At 46.1% G+C, this 24,298-nt stretch overlaps 7 non-coding genes across 7 annotated transcripts; all 7 read left to right on the forward strand.

Annotated features, from left to right (window-relative positions):
* Nucleotides 1-7,188: 7,188 nt before the first annotated feature.
* trnar-ccu (transfer RNA arginine (anticodon CCU)) lies at nt 7,189-7,259 on the forward strand. Its single transcript has one exon. It is a non-coding gene; the product is annotated as a tRNA-Arg (tRNA).
* Nucleotides 7,260-9,294: 2,035 nt separating this feature from the next.
* Nucleotides 9,295-9,365, forward strand: trnag-gcc (transfer RNA glycine (anticodon GCC)). Its single transcript has one exon. It is a non-coding gene; the product is annotated as a tRNA-Gly (tRNA).
* Nucleotides 9,366-12,452: 3,087 nt separating this feature from the next.
* Nucleotides 12,453-12,524, forward strand: trnae-uuc (transfer RNA glutamic acid (anticodon UUC)). The gene has a single exon. It is a non-coding gene; the product is annotated as a tRNA-Glu (tRNA).
* A 3,168-nt stretch (nt 12,525-15,692) lies between these two features.
* trnag-gcc (transfer RNA glycine (anticodon GCC)) lies at nt 15,693-15,763 on the forward strand. Its single transcript has one exon. It is a non-coding gene; the product is annotated as a tRNA-Gly (tRNA).
* Nucleotides 15,764-17,825: 2,062 nt separating this feature from the next.
* trnag-gcc (transfer RNA glycine (anticodon GCC)) lies at nt 17,826-17,896 on the forward strand. The gene has a single exon. It is a non-coding gene; the product is annotated as a tRNA-Gly (tRNA).
* A 2,062-nt stretch (nt 17,897-19,958) lies between these two features.
* Nucleotides 19,959-20,029, forward strand: trnag-gcc (transfer RNA glycine (anticodon GCC)). The gene has a single exon. It is a non-coding gene; the product is annotated as a tRNA-Gly (tRNA).
* Nucleotides 20,030-24,227: 4,198 nt separating this feature from the next.
* On the forward strand, nt 24,228-24,298 carry trnag-gcc (transfer RNA glycine (anticodon GCC)). The gene has a single exon. It is a non-coding gene; the product is annotated as a tRNA-Gly (tRNA).

The raw sequence follows: 24,298 nt of genomic DNA on the forward strand, positions 1-24,298 counted from the left end.
TCAGTTTCTCTGTGCACCGTCAGGTTGTTGTCAGTGGTTCAGTTTTGGCGTACTCGGTGAGGTTGTGGTCACTTGGTCACTTTGAGTGTATTGGGTCAGATTGTGGTCAATGGGCCAGTGTTTGTCTGTTCGGACAAGTTGTTTTTAGTGTGTCAATTTCCATGTGTTTGGTCCGAATATGGTCAGTTGGTCAGTTTCTGTGTGTTCAGTCAATTTGTGGTCAGCGGATCAGTTTCTGTGGGTTCCGTCATTGTGTGGTCAGTTGGTCAGTTTCTGTCTGTTCCATCAAGTTGTTGTCAGATGTTCAGTTTCTGTGTGTTCTGTCAGGATTTGTTCATTTGGTCAGTTGCTGTGTGTTTGGCCAGGTTGCGGTCAATGGGTCGGTTTTTGTGTTCGGTCAGGTTGTGCTAGGAAGGTCAGTTTTTGTGTGCTTGGTCATGTTATTGTCAGTGGTTCAGTTTCAGTGTTTTTTCGGTCAGGTTGTGGTCAATGTGTCAGTTTCTGTTTGTTCGCTCAGGTTGTCGTCAGTTTGTCACATTCTGTGTGTTTGGTCAGGTTGTGGTCAGTGGGTCTGTTTCTGTGTTCTCGGTCAGGTTGTGCCCAGTGGGTTTGTTTATGTGTGTTCGGTCAGGTTGTGGTCTGTGGATATATTTCTGTCAGTTTCGTCAGTGTGTGGTCCGTGGATCAGTTTCTGTGTGTTCAGTCAAGTTGTCAGGATTTTATCAGTTGGTCAGTTACTGTGTGTTTGTAAAGGTTGTGGTCAATGGGTCGGTTACTCTGTGTTCGCTCAGGTTGTGGTTTGAAGGTCAGATTTTGTGTGCTCTATCATGTTTTGATCAGTGGGTCAGTTTCAGTGTTTGTTCGGTCAGGTTGTGGTCAATGGGTCAGTTTCTGTGTGTTCGGTCATGTTCTGGTCAGTGAGTCAGTTTCTCTGTGCACCGTCAGGTTGTATCAGTGGTTCAGTGTTGGTGTACTCGGTCAGGTTATGGTCATTTGGTCACTGTGAGTGTATTGGGTCAGATTGTGGTCAATGGGTCAGTGTTTCTCTGTTCGGACAAATTGTGGTCAGTGTGTCAATTTCTGTGTGTTTGGTCCAAATATGGTCAGTTAGTCAGTTTCTGTGTGTTCAGTCAATTTGTGGTCTGCGGATCAGTTTCTGCGGGTTCCGTCATTGTGTAGTCAGTGGGTCAGTTTCTGTCTGTTCCGTCAAGTTGTTGTCCAATGTTCATTTTCTGTGTGTTCTGTCAGGATTTGTTCATTTGGTCAGTTGCTGTGTGTTTGGCCAGGTTTCGGTGAATGGGTCGGTTTCTGTGTGTTCGGTCAGCTTGTAGTAGGTAGGTCAGTTTCTGTGTGCTTGGTCATGTTATGGTCAGTGGGTCAGTTTCAGTGTTTTTTCGGTCAGGTTGTGGTCAATGTGTCAGTTTCTGTTTGTTCGGTCAGGTTGTCATCAGTTTGTCAGATTCTGTGTGTTTGGTCAGGTTGTGGTCAGTGGGTCAGTTTCTGTGTGCTCGGTCAGTTTGTGCCCAGTGGGTTTGTTTATGGGTGTTCGGTCAGGTTGTGGTCAGTGGATAATTTTCTGTCAGTTCTGTCAGTGTGTGGTCCGTGGATCAATTTCTGTGTGTTCAGCCAAGTTGTCAGGATTTGTTCAGTTGGTCAGGTTGTGGTCAATGGGTCGGTTGCTTTGTGTTCACTCAGGTTGTGGTTGGAAGGTCAGTTTCTGTGTGCTTTCTCATGTTTTGGTCAGTGGGTCAGTTTCAGTGATTGTTCGGTCAGGTTGTGGTCAATGGGTCAGTTTCTGTCTGTTCGGTCAGGTTGTCGTCAGTGGATCATATCCTGTGTTTTCGGTCTGGATATGTCAGTGTGTGATACTCTGCATGTTCGGTCAGGTTGTGGTCAGTTGCTCAGTCTGGTTGAGTTCGGTCAGTATGTGGTCAGTGGGCCAGTTTCTGTTTGTTCGATCAGGTTGTGGTCAGTGGGTCAGTTTGTGTGTGATTGGTCAGCTTGTGGCCAGTTGCTCAGTTACTGCGTGCTCTCTCAGGTTGTGCTCAGTGGGTCAGTTTCACTGTGTTCGTTCAGTATTTGTTCAGTGTGTCAGTTTCTGTGTGCTCGTTCAGGTTGTGGTCATTGTGTCAGGTTCCGTGTTTTCTGTCAGGTTGTGGTCAGTGGGTCAGTTTCTGTGTGTTCAGCCAGGTTGTTGACAGTGGGTCAGGTACTTTGTGTTTGGCCATGTTGTGGTCAGTCGGTCAGTTTCTGTGTCTTCGCTCAGGTCATGGCCAGAAGGTCAGTTTCTGCATGTTTTGTCAGGTTGTGGTCAGTGGCTCAGTCTGGTTCAGTTCGGTCAGGTTGTTGTCAATGGGCCAGTTTCTATTTGTTCTGTCATGTGTTGGCAGTGGGTCAGTTTCTGTGTGTTCAGTCAGGTTCTGCTCAGTGGGTCAGTTTCTGTGTGTTCAGTCAGATTGTGGTCAGTGGGTCAGTTTCTATGTGATTGGTCAGGATGTGGTCAGTTGCTCAATTTCTGTGTGCTCGTTCAATTTGTGGTCAGTGTGTCAGTTTCAGTGTCTTTGGTCAGGTTGTGGTCAGTGGGACAGTTTTTGTGTGTTCAGCCAGGTTGTGGTCAGTGGCTCAGTTTCTTTGTGTTTGGTAAGGCTGTGGTCAGAGTGTCAGTTTCTGTGTTTTTGATCAGGTTCTGGTCCGTTGGTCAGTTTCTGTGTGTTCGGTCAGGTTGTGTTCAGTTGGCCAGTTTCTGCATGTCCGGCCAGGTTATCATCAGAAGGTCAGTTTCTGAGTTTTGGGCAGGCTGTGATCAGTGGTTCAGTTTGGTTGACTTTGGTCAGTATGTGGTCAGTGGATCAGTTTCTGTTTGTTTGGAAAGGTGGTGGTTAATGGGTCAGTTTCTGTGTGATCGTACAGGTTGCCGTCAGTGTGTCAGTTGCTGTGTGGTCTGTCAGGTTGTGGTCAGTGGGTCAGTTTCTGTGTGTTCGGTCAATTTGTGGTCAGTGGGTCAGTTTATGTGTGATCGGACATGTTCTGGTCAGTGGTTTTGTTTCTGTGTGTTTGGTCATGTTGTGGTTAGTGGGCCAGTTTCTGTGTGTTTTGTCAGGTTGTGGACAGTGGGTCAGTTTCTGTGTGTTCAGTCAGGACTTGGTCACTGTGTCAGTTTATGTTTGATCAGCCAGGTTGTGGTCAGTGGGTCAGTTTCTGTGCTTTCGGTCTGGTTGTGGTCAGTGGGTTAGTTTCTGTGTGTTCGGTCACTTTTTGGTCAGTATCTCAGTTTATGTGCGTTCAGTCACGTTGTGGTTAGTGTATCAGAATCAGTATGTTCGATCAGGTTGTGGACAGTGTGTCAGTTACTTTGTGTTCGGTCAGGTTGTGGTAAGTGAGCCAATTTATGTGTGTTACGTCTGGTTGTCTTCAGTGGTTCAGTTTCTTTGTGTTTGTTCAAGTTTTGGTCAGTGGGTCAGTTCTGTGTGCTCAGTAAGGTTGTTGTCATTTTGTCAGATTCTGTGAGTTCGGTCATGTTGTGTCCGGTGGGTCAGTTTCTGTGAGTTTGTTCAGGTTGAGCTCATTGTGCCAGTCTTTGTGTGCTCGGTCAGTTTGTGGTCAGTGGGTTTGTTTCTTTGTTTTCGGTCAGTTTGTGGTCAGTGGATCATTTTCTGTCAGTTCCATCAGTGTTTGATCAGTGGTACAGTTTCTCTGTGTTCGGTTAAGTTGTTGTCAGTGGGTCAGTTTCTGTTTCTTCAGTCATGATTTGTTCAGTTGGTCACTTTCTGTGTGTTTGTCCAGGTTGTGGTCAATGGGTCACTTTCGGTGTCTTAGGTCAGTTTGTGTTCAGTGTGAGAGTTTCAGTGTTTGTTCCATCAGGTTTTAGTCAATGGGTCCGTTTCTGTGTGTTCTTTCAGATTGTGATCATTTGGTCACTTTCTTTGTGATCGGTCAGCTTGTGGTCAGTGGGTCAGAAGCAAATAGATTTCAGGTGGATGCCTACCCGCACTTGATGCTGTGGGTTCCTGAACATGTCCTTTGTGATCCCGCCTAAAAAATGTCATCTTGTACGAAAAGATGCCTGGCGTGGAAGTGACCTGAATTTCAAAGAAGCATGGAGGAAAGACTGCATTGTTCTGCTTGCTGGCAGGACGCTTTTCGCAGTTTCCCTGGTGGTATAGTGGTTCGGATTCGGCGCTTTCACCACCGCGACCCGAATTCGATTACCCGGTCAGGAAAATAGTGCGTTTTCTGGCAGTTTAAAATGCCAGCAATCAAAGCCAAAACAATGCTTCAACTTTTCAACTTTCCACACCGCTGCTGTTGCCTCAACAGTCAGCAGTGCATCATTCGGTATCGAGGTGCAACATTCACTTGCCTTGCCTTCTGTAAAATGCCTGCCGTTTCAAAGTCAGCAGGAAATGACATTGGGAACAAGGCACTTGAATTGCCCACATTTATGTGTACCTCACAGTGTCAGAACAGTCACGGTTATTATCCGCCTTCCATGTATAATTTTGCCGAATTCATCTCCCTAACAAACTTAGCTGATCACAGCACGTCTATCAGTCAACTCATTGCCAGTGTGAAAAATGCCACATTAGCAACGTGTGCAAGACTCGAATGACAGAGTACCTGGGCCGTGATAACTTATCCTGATATTCATGAGGCCTTAACATTCGCTGCATAAGACAATTCTACCTCTGGTTACCATCCCTCCTGCCATTGGAAAGCGTTTGTCTTTATTTCCTCTGTCAAAACCCACTGTAATATTGCAAGCCCCTATTAAATTTCCTCTTAGCCGCCAGGGGAAAGCAATCCCAGCTTTTCCACACAATCAACATAACTGAAGTCGCTTGTCCATCGGGCCACACTCTAAGCCGTCAAACGGGTTCTGTATGTCTGATAGACATATATTTCAGCTACAGGGGAGTCAAGGGTTATGGGGAGTGGGCGGCAAAGTTGCGTTGTGTCGAAGATCTCATCAGCCACGAACTTATTAAATGGCGGGGCTCGAGGGGCCGAATGGCCCAATCCTGCTCCTATTTATTCTTTTGGGGAAGGTTAGTTTCTTAATTATGTAATTTTCAAAGCAAACACATCACTTGAGCATAAATAATATATTAGCTGTATCTGTGCAACTGAATCAAGGGTATGAATGTTCTGCTCCTGTTCCTGTGCAACAGCTTTCAGGGGCTGAATGGCATTCTGTTCCTGTGTAACAGGCTCGATTCTTACTCTGACAGACATTACATTGCTCACTTCCTCGTTAGTATAGCTGTGAGTATCCCCACCTGTCACGCGGGAGACTGGGGTGAAATTCCTCAACGGGGCGGAATTTTAACATCCCAAATTTTAAACCTTTGGGCAGCAATTTAACGTGCTCCTTGGAAAAGATCAACAGCGAAAAATTGAACCTAAAATAATTTTAAACGGTGAGGAACTGTATAAAAGCCTCCTGCATCAATTCCTCGTTAGCATAGTGTTCTCCTTCTGGTTGTATTTTGTGCGGGGCACTGCGGAACGAGAGAGGACAGGGAAATGCAGATAACAGCGGGAGAAAGCAAGTCTGATCTTTCAAGGGGACAGCACTGGCACGATTGGCCGAATGGCCTCACACTGTACTGCAAGCTTCCATGAATCATATGGATATCTGAGACATACCCACACAAAGTGAGCACACATCTGTGTTCGTGTATGTGTTTGAGTCTTTGTCTCAAGCAGTGCATTACTATTTCCTCTGTGTTGTCCTTGATATTTTGGTGCTGATTATTAAATATCCCGACGGCTTTTCTCTGACTGTGTATCACTGAGAAAAGCACAGAAGCAAATAGATTTCAGGTGGACGCCTACCCGCAATTGATGCTGTGGTTTCTTGAACATGTCGTTTGTGATCTCGCCTAAAAAATGACATCTTGTACGAAAAGTTTGCCTGGCGCGAAAGTGACCTTAATTTCAAAGCAGCAAGGAGGAAAGACTGCATTGTTCTGCTTGCTGGCAGGATGTTTTCCATAGTTTCCTTGGTGGTCAAGTGGTTAGGATTCGGTGCTTGCAACGCCGTGGCCCGGGTTCGTTTCCCGGTCAGTGGAACCAATGCTTTTTCTGGCTGTTTGAAATGCCAGCAATCAAAGCACCCGCGCGAAACAATGCTTGCACCTCATCAACCTTTCAACTTTCCACGCTGCTGTTGCCTCAACAGTCAGCAGCGCAACATTCGGTACCGAGGTGCAACATTCACTTCCTTGCCTTCTGTAAAATGCCTGCTGTTTCAAAGTCAGCAGGAAATGACATTGGGAACAAGACACCTTAAATGCCCACATTTATGTGTGCCTCACAGTGTCAGAACAGTTACGGTTATTATCCGCCTTCCATGTATTATTATGCCGACTGCATCTCCCTAACAATCTTAGCTGATCACAGCACGGCTATCAGTCAACTCATTGCCAGTGTGAAGAATGCCACATTAGCTACGTGTGCAAGACTCGAATGGCAGAGTACCTGGGCCGTGATAATTTATCCTGATATTCATGAGGCCTTAACATTCGCTGCATAAGACAATTCTACCTCTGGTTACCATCCCTCCTGCCATTGGAAAGCGGTTGTCTTTATTTCCTTTATCAAAAGCCATTGTAATTTTGCAAGCCTTTATTAAATTTCCTCTTAGCCTCCAGAGGAAAGCAATTCCAGCTTGTCCACACCATCAACATAACAGAAGTCGCTTGTCCCTCGGGCCACACTGTAAGACGTCAAACGAGTTCTGTATGTCGGGGAGTCAAGGGTTATGGGGAGCGGGCGGAAAAGTTGCGTTGTGTCGAAGGTCTCATCAGCCACGAAATTATTAAATGCTGGGGCTCGAGGGGCCGAATGGCCCAATCCTGCTCCTAATTATTCTTTTGGGGAACGTTAGTTTCTTAATTATGTAATTTTTGAGCAGCTAAACAACGTTGGAAGGAAACTCCCACGGCACCTAGAAAAGTGCAAAATCTTAGCTCTGCCGTGAGCTCATGCACCTGAGAGGTTAACCCTGTAATTCACTGTCCACAGATCTTCCAGGACCTTCGAAGTGTTTCCAGCATTTAGTCAACTATTCCAGATGCAGTATCTGCTGCATTTAGCTTTTTATGTTAAAGCAGTGTCCCCGCTTGTATTAACAAATGCCAAAAATAAATTGTAGCTACCAGAAAATGGAATTTGTTAACTCGGCGTGCATTGGTGGTTCAGGGGTAGAATTCTCGCCTCCTACGCGGGTGACCCGGGTTCGATTCCCGGCCAATGCAGGCTAACATTTTAAACAATTCATTTCATAGCAAACACATCACTTGAGCATAAAAAATATATTAGCTGTATCTGTGCAACTGGATCAAGGGTATGAATGTTCTGCTCCTGTTCCTGTGCAACAGCTTTCAGGGGCTGAATGGCATCCTGTTTCTGTGTAACAGGCTCGATTCTTACTCTGACAGACATTACATTGCTCACTTCCTCGTTAGTATAGACAACTGTCACGCGGGAGACCGGGGTGAAATTCCCCGACGGGGCGGAATTTTAACATCCCCAATTTTAAACCTTTGGGCAGCACCTTAACGTGCTCCTTGGAAAAGATCAACAGCGAAAGATTGAACCTAAAACAAGTTTAAACGGTGAGGAACTGCATAAAAACCTCCTGCATCAATTCCTCGTTAGCATAGTGTTCTCCTTCTGTTTGTCTTTTGTGCGGGGCACTACGGAACGAGAGAGGACAGGGAAATGCAGATAACAGCGGGAGAAAGCACGTCTGATCTTTCAGGTGGACAGAACTGGCACGATTGGCCGAATGGCCTCACACTGTACTGCACGCCTCCATGAATCATATGGATATCTGAGACATACTCACACAAAGTGAGCACACATCTGTGTTCGTGCATATGTTTGAGTCTTTGTCTCAAGCAGTGCATTACTGTTTCCTCTGTATTGTCCTTGATATTTTGGTGCTGATTATTCAATATCCCGACGGCTTTTCTCTGACTGTGTATCTCTGAGAAAAGCACAGAAGCAAATAGATTTCAGGTGGACGCCTACACGCACTTGATGCTGTGGTTTCCTGAACATGTCCTTTGTGATCTCGCCTAAAAAATGTCATCTTGTACGAAAAGTTTGCCTGGCGTGAAAGTGACCTGAATTTCAAAGCAGCAAGGAGGAAAGACTGCCTTGTTCTGCTTGCTGGCAGGCCGCTTCACACAGCTTTCGTGGTGGTCTAGTGGATAGGATTCGGCGCTTTTACCGCCGCGGCCCGGGTTCGATTCCCGGTCAGGGAACCAGTGCGTGTTTTCTGGCTGTTTGAAATGCCAGCAATCAAAGCACCCGCGCGAAACAATGCTTGCACCTCCTCAACCTTTCAATTTACCACACCGCTGCTGTTGCCTCAACAGTCAGCAGCGCATCATTCGGTACCGAGGTGCAGCATTCGCTTCCTTGCCTCACAGTGTCAGAACAGTCACGGTTATTATCCGTCTTCCATGTATTATTTTGCCGACTGCATCTCCCTAACAAACTTAGCTGATCACAGCACGGCTATCAGTCAACTCATTGCCAGTGTGAAAAATGCCACATTAGCAACGTGTGCAAGACTCGAATGACAGAGTAACTGGGCCGTGATAACTTATCCTGATATTCAGGAGGCCTTAACATTCGCTGCATAAGACAATTCTACCTCTGGTTACCATCCCTCCTGCCATTGGAAAGCGTTTGTCTTTATTTCCTCTATCAAAACACATTGTAATTTTGCAAGCCTCTATTAAATTTCCTCTTAGCCTCCAGAGGAAAGCAATCCCAGCTTCTCCACACTGTAAGACGTCAAACGGGTTCTGTATGTCTGATAGACATATATTTCAGCTACAGGGGAGTCAAAGGTCATGGGGAACGGGCGGCAAAGTTGCGTTGTGTCGAAGATCTCATCAGCCACGAACTTATTAAATGGCGGGCTCGAGGGGCCGAATGGCCCAATCCTGCTCCTATTTTTTCTTTTGGGGGAGGTTAGTTTCTTAATTATGTAATTTTTGAGCAGCTAAACAACGTTGGAAGGAAACTCCCACGGGACGTAGAAAAGTGCAAAATCTTAGCTCTACCGAGAGCTCATGCACCTGAGAGGTTAACCCTGTGTTTCTCTGTCCACAGATCTTCCAGGACCTTCGAAGTGTTTCCAGCATTTAATCAACAATTCCAGATGCAGTATCTGCTGCATATTGCTTTTTATGTTAACGCAGTGTCCCCACTTGTATTAACAAAAGTCAAAAATAAATTGTAGCTACCAGAAAATAGAATCGATTAAGTCGGCGTGCATTGGTGGTTCAGGGGTAGAATTCTCGCCTGCCACGCGGGAGACCCGGGTTCGATTCCCGGCCAATGCAGGCTAATTTTTTCAACAATTCATTTCATAGCAAACACATCACATGAGCATAAATAATTTATTAGCTGTACCTGTGCAAGTGGATCAAGGGTATGAATGTTCTGCTCCTGTTGCTGTGCAACAGCTTTGAAGGTCTGAATGGCATCCTGTTCCTGTGTAACAGGCTCGATTCTTACTCTGACAGACATTGTATTGCTCACTTCCTCGTTAGTCTCGTTGTGAGTATCCCCGCCTGTCACGCGGGAGACCGGGGTGAAATTCCCCGACGGGAAGGAATTTTAACATCCCCAATTTTAAACGTTTTGGCAGCACCTTAAAGCGCTCCTTGGAAAAGATCAACAGCGAAAGATTGAACCTAAAACAATTTTAAACGGTGAGGAACTGCATAAAAACCTCCTGCATCAATTCCTCGTTAGCATAGTGTTCTCCTTCTGTTTGTCTTTTGTGCGGGGCACTGCGGAACGAGAGAGGACAGGGAAATGCAGATAACAGCGGGAGAAAGCACGTCTGATCTTTCAAGTGGACAGCACTGGCACGATTGGCCGAATGGCCTCAAACTGTACTGCACGCCTCCATGAATCATATGGATATCTGAGACATACTCACACAAAGTGAGCACACATCTGTGTTCGTGCATATGTTTGAGTCTTTGTCTCAAGCAGTGCATTACTGTTTCCTCTGTATTGTCCTTGATATTTTGGTGCTGATTATTCAATATCCCGACGGCTTTTCTCTGACTGTGTATCTCTGAGAAAAGCACAGAAGCAAATAGATTTCAGGTGGACGCCTACACGCACTTGATGCTGTGGTTTCCTGAACATGTCCTTTGTGATCTCGCCTAAAAAATGTAATCTTGTACGAAAAGTTTGCCTGGCGTGAAAGTGACCTGAATTTCAAAGCAGCAAGGAGGAAAGACTGCCTTGTTCTGCTTGCTGGCAGGCCGCTTCTCACAGCTTTCCTGGTGGTCTAGTGGATAGGAATCGGCGCTTTCACCGCAGCGGCCCGGGTTCGATTCCCGGTCAGGGAACCAGTGCGTTTTCTGGCAGTTTGAAATGCCAGCAATCAAAGCACCCGCGCGAAACAATGCTTGCATCTCATCAACCTTTCAATTTTCCACACCGCTGTCTGTTGCCTCAACAGTCAGCAGCGCATCATTCGGTACCGAGGTGCAGCATTCGCTTCCTTGCCTCGCAGTGTCAGAGAGTCACGGTTATTATCCGTCTTCCATGTATTATTTTGCCGACTGCATCTCCCTAACAAATTTAGCTGATCACAGCACGGCTATCAGTCAACTCATTGCCAGTGTGAAAAATGCCACATTAGCAACGTGTGCAAGACTCGAATGACAGAGTAACTGGGCCGTGATAACTTATCCTGATATTCATGAGGCCTTAACATTCGCTGCATAAGACAATTCTACCTCTGGTTACCATCCCTCCTGCCATTGGAAAGCGTTTGTCTTTATTTCCTCTATCAAAACCCATTGTAATTTTGCAAGCCTCTATTAAATTTCCTCTTAGCCTCCAGAGGAAAGCAATCCCAGCTTCTCCACACTATCCCTCGGGCCACACTGTAAGACGTCAAACGGGTTCTGTATGTCTGATAGACATATATTTCAGCTACAGGGGAGTCAAAGGTCATGGGGAACGGGCGGCAAAGTTGCGTTGTGTCGAAGATCTCATCAGCCACGAACTTTTTAAATGGCGGGCTCGAGGGGCCGAATGGCCCAATCCTGCTCCTATTTTTTCTTTTGGGGAAGGTTAGTTTCTTAATTATGTAATTTTTGAGCAGCTAAACAACGTTGGAAGGAAACTCCCACGGGAAGTAGAAAAGTGCAAAATCTTAGCTCTACCGAGAGCTCATGCACCTGAGAGGTTAACCCTGTGTTTCTCTGTCCACAGATCTTCCAGGACCTTCGAAGTGTTTCCAGCATTTAATCAACAATTCCAGATGCAGTATCTGCTGCATATTGCTTTTTATGTTAACGCAGTGTCCCCGCTTGTATTAACAAAAGTCAAAAATAAATTGTAGCTACCAGAAAATAGAATCGATTAAGTCGGCGTGCATTGGTGGTTCAGGGGTAGAATTCTCGCCTGCCACGCGGGAGACCCGGGTTCGATTCCCGGCCCATGCAGGCTAATTTTTTTAACAATTCATTTCATAGCAAACACATCACATGAGCATAAATAATTTATTAGCTGTACCTGTGCAAGTGGATCAAGGGTATGAATGTTCTGCTCCTGTTGCTGTGCAACAGCTTTGAGGGGCTGAATGGCATCCTGTTCCTGTGTAACAGGCTCGATTCTTACTCTGACAGACATTGCATTGCTCACTTCCTCGTTAGTCTCGTTGTGAGTATCCCCGCCTGTCACGCGGGAGACCGGGGTGAAATTCCCCGACGGGAAGGAATTTTAACATCCCCAATTTTAAACGTTTTGGCAGCACCTTAAAGCGCTCCTTGGAAAAGATCAACAGCGAAAGATTGAACCTAAAACAAGTTTAAACGGTGAGGAACTGCATAAAAACCTCCTGCATCAATTCCTCGTTAGCATAGTGTTCTCCTTCTGTTTGTCTTTTGTGCGGGGCACTGCGGAACGAGAGAGGACAGGGAAATGCAGATAACAGCGGGAGAAAGCACGTCTGATCTTTCAAGTGGACAGAACTGGCACGATTGGCCGAATGGCCTCACACTGTACTGCACGCCTCCATGAATCATATGGATATCTGAGACATACTCACACAAAGTGAGCACACATCTGTGTTCGTGCATATGTTTGAGTCTTTGTCTCAAGCAGTGCATTAATGTTTCCTCTGTATTGTCCTTGATATTTTGGTGCTGATTATTCAATATCCCGACGGCTTTTCTCTGACTGTGTATCTCTGAGAAAAGCACAGAAGCAAATAGATTTCAGGTGGACGCCTACACGCACTTGATGCTGTGGATTCCTGAACATGTCCTTTGTGATCTCACCTAAAAAATGTCATCTTGTACGAAAAGTTTGCCTGGCGTGAAAGTGACCAGAATTTCAAAGCAGCAAGGAGGAAAGACTGCCTTGTTCTGCTTGCTGGCAGGCCGCTTCTCACAGCTTCCCTGGTGGTCTAGTGGATAGGATTCGGCGCTTTCACCGCCGCGGCCCGGGTTCGATTCCCGGTCAGGGAACCAGTGCGTTTTCTGGCTGTTTGAAATGCCAGCAATCAAAGCACCCGCGCGAAACAATGCTGGCACCTCATCAACCTTTCAATTTTCCACACCGCTGCTGTTGCCTCAACAGTCAGCAGCGCATCATTCGGTACCGAGTTGCAGCATTCGCTTCCTTGCCTCACAGTGTCAGAACAGTCACGGTTATTATCCGTCTTCCATGTATTATTTTGCCGACTGCATCTCCCTAACAAACTTAGCTGATCACAGCACGGCTATCAGTCAACTCATTGCCAGTGTGAAAAATGCCACATTAGCAACGTGTGCAAGACTCGAATGACAGAGTAACTGGGCCGTGATAACTTATCCTGATATTCATGAGGCCTTAACATTCGCTGCATAAGACAATTCTACCTCTGGTTACCATCCCTCCTGCCATTGGAAAGCGTTTGTCTTTATTTCCTCTATCAAAACCCATTGTAATTTTGCAAGCCTCTATTAAATTTCCTCTTAGCCTCCAGAGGAAAGCAATCCCAGCTTCTCCACACTATCCCTCGGGCCACACTGTAAGACGTCAAACGGGTTCTGTATGTCTGATAGACATATATTTCAGCTACAGGGGAGTCAAAGGTCATGGGGAAGGGGCGGCAAAGTTGCGTTGTGTCGACGATCTCATCAGCCACGAACTTTTTAAATGGCGGGCTCGAGGGGCCGAATGGCCCAATCCTGCTCCTATTTTTTCTTTTGGGGGAGGTTAGTTTCTTAATTATGTAATTTTTGAGCAGCTAAACAACGTTGGAAGGAAACTCCCACGGGACGTAGAAAAGTGCAAAATCTTAGCTCTACCGAGAGCTCATGCACCTGAGAGGTTAACCCTGTATTTCTCTGTCCACAGATCTTCCAGGACCTTCGAAGTGTTTCCAGCATTTAATCAACAATTCCAGATGCAGTATCTGCTGCATATTGCTTTTTATGTTAACGCAGTGTCCCCGCTTGTATTAACAAAAGTCAAAAATAAATTGTAGCTACCAGAAAATAGAATTGATTAAGTCGGCGTGCATTGGTGGTTCAGGGGTAGAATTCTCGCCTGCCACGCGGGAGACACGGGTTCGATTCCCGGCCAATGCAGGCTAATTTTTTTAACAATTCATTTCATAGCAAACACATCACATGAGCATAAATAATTTATTAGCCGTACCTGTGCAAGTGGATCAAGGGTATGAATGTTCTGCTCCTGTTGCTGTGCAACAGCTTTGAGGGGCTGAATGGCATCCTGTTCCTGTGTAACAGGCTCGATTCTTACTCTGACAGACATTGCATTGCTCACTTCCTCGTTAGTCTCGTTGTGAGTATCCCCGCCTGTCACGCGGGAGACCGGGGTGAAATTCCCCGACGGGAAGGAATTTTAACATCCCCAATTTTAAACGTTTTGGCAGCACCTTAAAGCGCTCCTTGGAAAAGATCAACAGCGAAAGATTGAACCTAAAACAAGTTTAAACGGTGAGGAACTGCATAAAAACCTCCTGCATCAATTCCTCGTTAGCATAGTGTTCTCCTTCTGTTTGTCTTTTGTGCGGGGCACTGCGGAACGAGAGAGGACAGGGAAATGCAGATAACAGCGGGAGAAAGCACGTCTGATCTTTCAAGTGGACAGAACTGGCACGATTGGCCGAATGGCCTCACACTGTACTGCACGCCTCCATGAATCATATGGATATCTGAGACATACTCACACAAAGTGAGCACACATCTGTGTTCGTGCATATGTTTGAGTCTTTGTCTCAAGCAGTGCATTACTGTTTCCTCTGTATTGTCTTGATATTTGGGTGCTGATTATTCAATATCCCGACGGCTTTTCTCTGACTGTGTATCTCTGAGAAAAGCACAGAAGCAAATAGATTTCAGGTGGACGCCTACACGCACTTGATGCTTTGGTTTCCTGAACATGTCCTTTGTGATCTCGCCTAAAAAATGTCATCTTGTACGAAAAGTTTGCCTGGCGTGAAAGTGACCTGAATTTCAAAGCAGCAAGGAGGAAAGACTGCCTTGTTCTGCTTGCTGGCAGGCCGCTTCTCACAGCTTCCCTGGTGGTCTAGTGGATAGGATTCGGCGCTTTCACCGCCGCGGCCCGGGTTCGATTCCCGGTCAGAGAACCAGTGCGTTTTCTGGCTGTTTGAAATGCCAGCAGTCAAAGCACCCGCGCGAAACAATGCTTGCACCTCATCAACCTTTCAATTTTCCACACCGCTGCTGTTGCCTCAACAGTCAGCAGCGCATCATTCGGTACCGAGGTGCAGCATTCGCTTCCTTGCCTCACAGTGTCAGAACAGTCACGGTTATTATCCGTCTTCCATGTATTATTTTGCCGACTGCATCTCCCTAACAAACTTAGCTGATCACAGCACGGCTATCAGTCAACTCATTGCCAGTGTGAAAAATGCCACATTAGCAACGTGTGCAAGACTCGAATGACAGAGTAACTGGGCCGTGATAACTTATCCTGATATTCATGAGGCCTTAACATTCGCTGCATAAGACAATTCTACCTCTGGTTACCATCCCTCCTGCCATTGGAAAGCGTTTGTCTTTATTTCCTCTATCAAAACCCATTGTAATTTTGCAAGCCTCTATTAAATTTCCTCTTAGCCTCCAGAGGAAAGCAATCCCAGCTTCTCCACACTATCCCTCGGGCCACACTGTAAGACGTCAAACGGGTTCTGTATGTCTGATAGACATATATTTCAGCTATAGGGGAGTCAAAGGTTATGGGGAACGGGCGGCAAAGTTGCGTTGTGTCGAAGATCTCATCAGCCACGAACTTTTTAAATGGCGGGCTCGAGGGGCCGAATGGCCCAATCCTGCTCCTATTTTTTCTTTTGGGGAAGGTTAGTTTCTTAATTATGTAATTTTTGAGCAGCTAAACAACGTTGGAAGGAAACTCCCACGGGAAGTAGAAATGTGCAAAATCTTAGCTCTACCGAGAGCTCATGCACCTGAGAGGTTAACCCTGTGTTTCTCTGTCCACAGATCTTCCAGGACCTTCGAAGTGTTTCCAGCATTTAATCAACAATTCCAGATGCAGTATCTGCTGCATATTGCTTTTTATGTTAACGCAGTGTCCCCGCTTGTATTAACAAAAGTCAAAAATAAATTGTAGCAACCAGAAAATAGAATCGATTAAGTCGGCGTGCATTGGTGGTTCAGGGGTAGAATTCTCGCCTGCCACGCGGGAGACCCGGGTTCGATTCCCGGCCAATGCAGGCTAATTTTTTTAACAATTCATTTCATAGCAAACACATCACATGAGCATAAATAATTTATTAGCTGTACCTGTGCAAGTGGATCAAGGGTATGAATGTTCTGCTCCTGTTGCTGTGCAACAGCTTTGAGGGGCTGAATGGCATCCTGTTCCTGTGTAACAGGCCCGATTCTTACTCTGACAGACATTGCATTGCTCACTTCCTCGTTAGTCTCGTTGTGAGTATCCCCGCCTGTCACGCGGGAGACCGGGGTGAAATTCCCCGACGGGAAGGAATTTTAACATCCCCAATTTTAAACGTTTTGGCAGCACCTTAAAGCGCTCCTTGGAAAAGATCAACAGCGAAAGATTGAACCTAAAACTATTTTAAACGGTGAGGAACCGCATAAAAACCTCCTGCATCAATTCCTCGTTAGCATAGTGTTCTCCTTCTGTTTGTCTTTTGTGCGGGGCACTGCGGAACGAGAGAGGACATGGAAATGCAGATAACAGCGGGAGAAAGCACGTCTGATCTTTCAAGTGGACAGCACTGGCACGATTGGCCGAATGGCCTCACACTGTACTGCACGCCTCCATGAATCATATGGATATCTGAGACATACTCACACAAAGTGAGCACACATCTGTGTTCGTGCATATGTTTGAGTCTTTGTCTCAAGCAGTGCATTACTGTTTCCTCTGTATTGTCCTTGATATTTTGGTGCTGATTATTCAATATCCCGACGGCTTTTCTCTGACTGTGTATCTCTGAGAAAAGCACAGAAGCAAATAGATTTCAGGTGGACGCCTACACGCACTTGATGCTGTGGTTTCCTGAACATGTCCTTTGTGATCTCGCCTAAAAAATGTCATCTTGTACGAAAAGTTTGCCTGGCGTGAAAGTGACCTGAATTTCAAAGCAGCAAGGAGGAAAGACTGCCTTGTTCTGCTTGCTGGCAGGCCGCTTCTCACAGCTGTCCTGGTGGTCTACTGGATAGGAGTCGGCGCTTTCACCGCCGCGGCCCGGGTTCGATTCCCGGTCAGGGAACCAGTGCGTTTTCTGGCTGTTTGAAATGCCAGCAATCAAAGCACCCGCGCGAAACAATGCTTGCACCTCATCAACCTTTCAATTTTCCACACCGCTGCTGTTGCCTCAACAGTCAGCAGCGCATCATTCGGTACCGAGGTGCAGCATTCGCTTCCTTGCCTCACAGTGTCAGAACAGTCACGGTTATTATCCGTCTCCCATGTATTATTTTGCCGACTGCATCTCCCTAACAAACTTAGCTGATCACAGCACGGCTATCAGTCAACTCATTGCCAGTGTGAAAAATGCCACATTAGCAACGTGTGCAAGACTCGAATGACAGAGTAACTGGGCCGTGATAACTTATCCTGATATTCATGAGGCCTTAACATTCGCTGCATAAGACAATTCTACCTCTGGTTACCATCCCTCCTGCCATTGGAAAGCGTTTGTCTTTATTTCCTCTATCAAAACACATTGTAATTTTGCAAGCCTCTTTTAAATTTCCTCTTAGCCTCCAGAGGAAAGCAATCCCAGCTTCTCCACACTATCCATCGGGCCACACTGTAAGACGTCAATCGGGTTCTGTATGTCTGATAGACATATATTTCAGCTACAGGGGAGTCAAAGGTCATGGGGAACGGGCGGCAAAGTTGCGTTGTGTCGAAGATCTCATCAGCCACGAACTTTTTAAATGGCGGGCTCGAGGGGCCGAATGGCCCAATCCTGCTCCTATTTTTTCTTTTGGGGAAGGTTAGTTTCTTAATTATGTAATTTTTGAGCAGCTAAACAACGTTGGAAGGAAACTCCCACGGGACGTAGAAAGGTGCAAAATCTTAGCTCTACCGAGAGCTCATGCATCTGAGAGGATAACCCTGTGTTTCTCTGTCCACAGATCTTCCAGGACCTTCGAAGTGTTTCCAGCATTTAATCAACAATTCCAGATGCAGTATTTGCTGCATATTGCTTTTTATGTTAACGCAGTGTCCCCGCTTGTATTAACAAAAGTCAAAAATAAATTGTAGCAACCAGAAAATAGAACCGATTAAGTCGGCGTGCATTGGTGGTTCAGGGGTAGAATTCTCGCCTGCCACGCGGGAGACCCGGGTTCGATTCCCGGCCAATGCAGGCTAATTTTTTTAACAATTCATTTCATAGCAAACACATCACATGAGCATAAATAATTTATTAGCTGTACCTGTGCAAGTGGATCAAGGGTATGAATGTTCTGCTCCTGTTGCTGTGCAACAGCTTTGAGGGGCTGAATGGCATCCTGTTCCTGTGTAACAGGCCCGATTCTTACTCTGACAGACATTGCATTGCTCACTTCCTCGTTAGTCTCGTTGTGAGTATCCCCGCCTGTCACGCGGGAGACCGGGGTGAAATTCCCCGACGGGAAGGAATTTTAACATCCCCAATTTTAAACGTTTTGGCAGCACCTTAAAGCGCTCCTTGGAAAAGATCAACAGCGAAAGATTGAACCTAAAACAATTTTAAACGGTGAGGAACTGCATAAAAACCTCCTGCATCAATTCCTCGTTAGCATAGTGTTCTCCTTCTGTTTGTCTTTTGTGCGGGGCACTGCGGAACGAGAGAGGACATGGAAATGCAGATAACAGCGGGAGAAAGCACGTCTGATCTTTCAAGTGGACAGCACTGGCACGATTGGCCGAAGGGCCTCACACTGTACTGCACGCCTCCATGAATCATATGGATATCTGAGACATACTCACACAAAGTGAGCACACATCTGTGTTCGTGCATATGTTTGAGTCTTTGTCTCAAGCAGTGCATTACTGTTTCCTCTGTATTGTCCTTGATATTTTGGTGCTGATTATTCAATATCCCGACGGCTTTTCTCTGACTGTGTATCTCTGAGAAAAGCACAGAAGCAAATAGATTTAAGGTGGACGCCTACACGCACTTGATGCTGTGGTTTCCTGAACATGTCCTTTGTGATCTCGCCTAAAAAATGTCATCTTGTACGAAAAGTTTGCCTGGCGTGAAAGTGACCTGAATTTCAAAGCAGCAAGGAGGAAAGACTGCCTTGTTCTGCTTGCTGGCAGGCCGCTTCTCACAGCTTTCCTGGTGGTCTAGTGGATAGGATTCGGCGCTTTCACCGCCGCGGCCCGGGTTCGATTCCCGGTCAGGGAACCAGTGCGTTTTCTGGCAGTTTGAAATGCCAGCAATCAAAGCACCCGCGCGAAACAATGCTTGCATCTCATCAACCTTTCAATTTTCCACACCGTTGTCTGTTGCCTCAACAGTCAGCAGCGCATCATTCGGTACCGAGGTGCAGCATTCGCTTCCTTGCCTCGCAGTGTCAGAGAGTCACGGTTATTATCCGTCTTCCATGTATTATTTTGCCGACTGCATCTCCCTAACAAATTTAGCTGATCACAGCACGGCTATCAGTCAACTCATTGCCAGTGTGAAAAATGCCACATTAGCAACGTGTGCAAGACTCGAATGACAGAGTAACTGGGCCGTGATAACTTATCCTGATATTCATGAGGCCTTAACATTCGCTGCATAAGACAATTCTACCTCTGGTTACCATCCCTCCTGCCATTGGAAAGCGTTTGTCTTTATTTCCTCTATCAAAACCCATTGTAATTTTGCAAGCCTCTATTAAATTTCCTCTTAGCCTCCAGAGGAAAGCAATCCCAGCTTCTCCACACTATCCCTCGGGCCACACTGTAAGACGTCAAACGGGTTCTGTATGTCTGATAGACATATATTTCAGCTACAGGGGAGTCAAAGGTTATGGGGAACGGGCGGCAAAGTTGCGTTGTGTCGAAGATCTCATCAGCCACGAACTTTTTAAATGGCGGGCTCGAGGGGCCGAATGGCCCAATCCTGCTCCTATTTTTTCTTTTGGGGAAGGTTAGTTTCTTAATTATGTAATTTTTGAGCAGCTAAACAACGTTGGAAGGAAACTCCCACGGGACGTAGAAAAGTGCAAAATCTTAGCTCTACCGAGAGCTCATGCACCTGAGAGGTTAACCCTGTGTTTCTCTGTCCACAGATCTTCCAGGACCTTCGAAGTGTTTCCAGCATTTAATCAACAATTCCAGATGCAGTATCTGCTGCATATTGCTTTTTATGTTAACGCAGTGTCCCCGCTTGTATTAACAAAAGTCAAAAATAAATTGTAGCTACCAGAAAATAGAATCGATTAAGTCGGCGTGCATTGGTGGTTCAGGGGTAGAATTCTCGCCTGCCACGCGGGAGACCCGGGTTCGATTCCCGGCCAATGCAGGCTAATTTTTTTAACAATTCATTTCATAGCAAACACATCACATGAGCATAAATAATTTATTAGCTGTACCTGTGCAAGTGGATCAAGGGTATGAATGTTCTGCTCCTGTTGCTGTGCAACAGCTTTGAGGGGCTGAATGGCATCCTGTTCCTGTGTAACAGGCTCGATTCTTACTCTGACAGACATTGCATTGCTCACTTCCTCGTTAGTCTCGTTGTGAGTATCCCCGCCTGTCACGCGGGAGACCGGGGTGAAATTCCCCGACGGGAAGGAATTTTAACATCCCCAATTTTAAACGTTTTGGCAGCACCTTAAAGCGCTCCTTGGAAAAGATCAACAGCGAAAGATTGAACCTAAAACAATTTTAAACGGTGAGGAACTGCATAAAAACCTCCTGCATCAATTCCTCTTTAGCATAGTGTTCTCCTTCTGTTTGTCTTTTGTGCGGGGCACTGCGGAACGAGAGAGGACAGGGAAATGCAGATAACAGCGGGAGAAAGCACGTCTGATCTTTCAAGTGGACAGAACTGATACGATTGGCCGAATGGCCTCACACTGTACTGCACGCCTCCATGAATCATATGGATATCTGAGACATACTCACACAAAGTGAGCACACATCTGTGTTCGTGCATATGTTTGAGTCTTTGTCTCAAGCAGTGCATTACTGTTTCCTCTGTATTGTCCTTGATATTTTGGTGCTGATTATTCAATATCCCGACGGCTTTTCTCTGACTGTGTATCTCTGAGAAAAGCACAGAAGCAAATAGATTTCAGGTGGACGCCTACACGCACTTGATGCTGTGGTTTCCTGAACATGTCCTTTGTGTTCTCGCCTAAAAAATGTCATCTTGTACGAAAAGTTTGCCTGGCGTGAAAGTGACCTGAATTTTAAAGCAGCAAGGAGGAAAGACTGCCTTGTTCTGCTTGCTGGCAGGCCACTTCTCACAGCTTCCCTGGTGGTCTAGTGGATAGGATTCGGCGCTTTCATCGCCGCGGCCCGGTGTTCGATTCCCGGTCAGGGAACCAGTGCATTTTCTGGCTGTTTGAAATGCCAGCAATCAAAGCACCCGCGCGAAACTAATGCTTGAACCTCATCAACCTTTCAATTTTCCACACCGCTGCTGTTGCCTCAACAGTCAGCAGCGCATCATTCGGTACCGAGGTGCAGCATTCGCTTCCTTGCCTCACAGTGTCAGAACAGTCACGGTTATTATCCGTCTTCCATGTATTATTTTGCCGACTGCATCTCCCTAACAAACTTAGCTGATCACAGCACGGCTATCAGTCAACTCATTGCCAGTGTGAAAAATGCCACATTAGCAACGTGTGCAAGACTCGAATGACAGAGTAACTGGGCCGTGATAACTTATCCTGATATTCATGAGGCCTTAACATTCGCTGCATAAGACAATTCTACCTCTGTTTACCATCCCTCCTGCCATTGGAAAGCGTTTGTCTTTATTTCCTCCATCAAAACCCATTGTAATTTTGCAAGCCTCTATTAAATTTCCTCTTAGCCTCCAGAGGAAAGCAATCCCAGCTTCTCCACACTATCCCTCGGGCCACACTGTAAGACGTCAAACGGGTTCTGTATGTCTGATAGACATATATTTCAGCTACAGGGGAGTCAAAGGTTATGGGGAACGGGCGGCAAAGTTGCGTTGTGTCGAAGATCTCATCAGCCACGAACTTTTTAAATGGCGGGCTCGAGGGGCCGAATGGCCCAATCCTGCTCCTATTTTTTCTTTTGGGGAAGGTTAGTTTCTTAATTATGTAATTTTTAAGCAGCTAAACAACGTTGGAAGGAAACTCCCACGGGACGTAGAAAAGTGCAAAATCTTAGCTCTACCGAGAGCTCATGCACCTGAGAGGTTAACCCTGTGTTTCTCTGTCCACAGATCTTCCAGGACCTTCGAAGTGTTTCCAGCATTTAATCAACAATTCCAGATGCAGTATCTGCTGCATATTGCTTTTTATGTTAACGCAGTGTCCCCGCTTGTATTAACAAAAGTCAAAAATAAATTGTAGCTAACAGAAAATAGAATCGATTAAGTCGGCGTGCATTGGTGGTTCAGGGGTAGAATTCTCGCCTGCCACGCGGGAGACCCGGATTCGATTCCCGGCCAATGCAGGCTAATTTTTTTAACAATTCATTTCATAGCAAACACATCACATGAGCATAAATAATTTATTAGCTGTACCTGTGCAAGTGGATCAAGGGTATGAATGTTCTGCTCCTGTAGCTGTGCAACAGCTTTGAGGGGCTGAATGGCATCCTGTTCCTGTGTAACAGGCTCGATTCTTACTCTGACAGACATTGCATTGCTCACTTCCTCGTTAGTCTCGTTGTGAGTATCCCCGCCTGTCACGCGGGAGACCGGGGTGAAATTCCCCGACGGGAAGGAATTTTAACATCCCCAATTTTAAACGTTTTGGCAGCACCTTAAAGCGCTCCTTGGAAAAGATCAACAGCGAAAGATTGAACCTAAAACAATTTTAAACGGTGAGGAACTGCATAAAAACCTCCTGCATCAATTCCTCGTTAGCATAGTGTTCTCCTTCTGTTTGTCTTTTGTGCGGGGCACTGCGGAACGAGAGAGGACAGGGAAATGCAGATAACAGCGGGAGAAAGCACGTCTGATCTTTCAAGTGGACAGCACTGGCACGATTGGCCGAATGGCCTCACACTGTACTGCACGCCTCCATGAATCATATGGATATCTGAGACATACTCACACAAAGTGAGCACACATCTGTGTTCGTGCATATGTTTGAGTCTTTGTCTTAAGCAGTGCATTACTGTTTCCTCTGTATTGTCCTTGATATTTTGGTGCTGATTATTCAATATCCCGACGGCTTTTCTCTGACTGTGTATCTCTGAGAAAAGCACAGAAGCAAATAGATTTCAGGTGGACGCCTACACGCACTTGATGCTGTGGTTTCCTGAACATGTCCTTTGTGATCTCGCCTAAAAAATGTCATCTTGTACGAAAAGTTTGCCTGGCGTGAAAGTGACCTGAATTTCAAAGCAGCAAGGAATGAAAGACTGCCTTGTTCTGCTTGCTGGCAGGCCGCTTTTTACAGCTTCCCTGGTGGTCTAGTGGATAGGATTCGGCGCTTTCACCACCGCGGCCCGCGTTCGATTCCCGGTCAGGGAACCAGTGCGTTTTCTGGCTGTTTGAAATGCCAGCAATCAAAGCACTCGCGCGAAACAATGCTTGCACCTCATCAACCTTTCAATTTTCCACACCGCTGCTGTTGCCTCAACAGTCAGCAGCGCATCATTCGGTACCGAGGTGCAGCATTCGCTTCCTTGCCTCACAGTGTCAGAACAGTCACGGTTATTATCCGTCTTCCATGTATTATTTTGCCGACTGCATCTCGCTAACAAACTTAGCTGATCACAGCACGGCTATCAGTCAACTCATTGCCAGTGTGAAAAATGCCACATTAGCAACGTGTGCAAGACTCGAATGACAGAGAAACTGGGCCGTGATAACTTATCCTGATATTCATGAGGCCTTAACATTCGCTGCATAAGACAATTCTACCTCCGGTTACCATCCCTCCTGCCATTGGAAAGCGTTTGTCTTTATTTCCTCTGTCAAAACCCATTGTAATTTTGCAAGCCTCTATTAAATTTCCTCTTAGCCTCCAGAGGAAAGCAATCCCAGCTTCTCCACACTATCCCTCGGGCCACACTGTAAGACGTCAAACGGGTTCTGTATGTCTGATAGACATATATTTCAGCTACAGGGGAGTCAAAGGTTATGGGGAACGGGCGGCAAAGTTGCGTTGTGTCGAAGATCTCATCAGCCACGAACTTTTTAAATGGCGGGCTCGAGGGGCCGAATGGCCCAATCCTGCTCCTATTTTTTCTTTTGGGTAAGGTTAGTTTCTTAATTATGTAATTTTTGAGCAGCTAAACAACGTTGGAAGGAAACTCCCACGGGACGTAGAAAAGTGCAAAATCTTAGCTCTACCGAGAGCTCATGCACCTGAGAGGTTAACTCTGTGTTTCTCTGTCCACAGATCTTCCAGGACCTTCGAAGTGTTTCCAGCATTTAATCAACAATTCCAGATGCAGTATCTGCTGCATATTGCTTTTTATGTTAACGCAGTGTCCCCGCTTGTATTAACAAAAGTCAAAAATAAATTGTAGCTACCAGAAAATAGAATCGATTAAGTCGGCGTGCATTGGTGGTTCAGGGGTAGAATTCTCGCCTGCCACGCGGGAGACCCGGGTTCGATTCCCGGCCAATGCA

The sequence above is a fragment of the Somniosus microcephalus genome, unplaced genomic scaffold (genome assembly GCF_052327205.1).
Source record: "Somniosus microcephalus isolate GS21.2 unplaced genomic scaffold, FLI_Smic_1.0 unresolved_chr8, whole genome shotgun sequence".
NCBI lineage: Eukaryota > Metazoa > Chordata > Chondrichthyes > Squaliformes > Somniosidae > Somniosus > Somniosus microcephalus.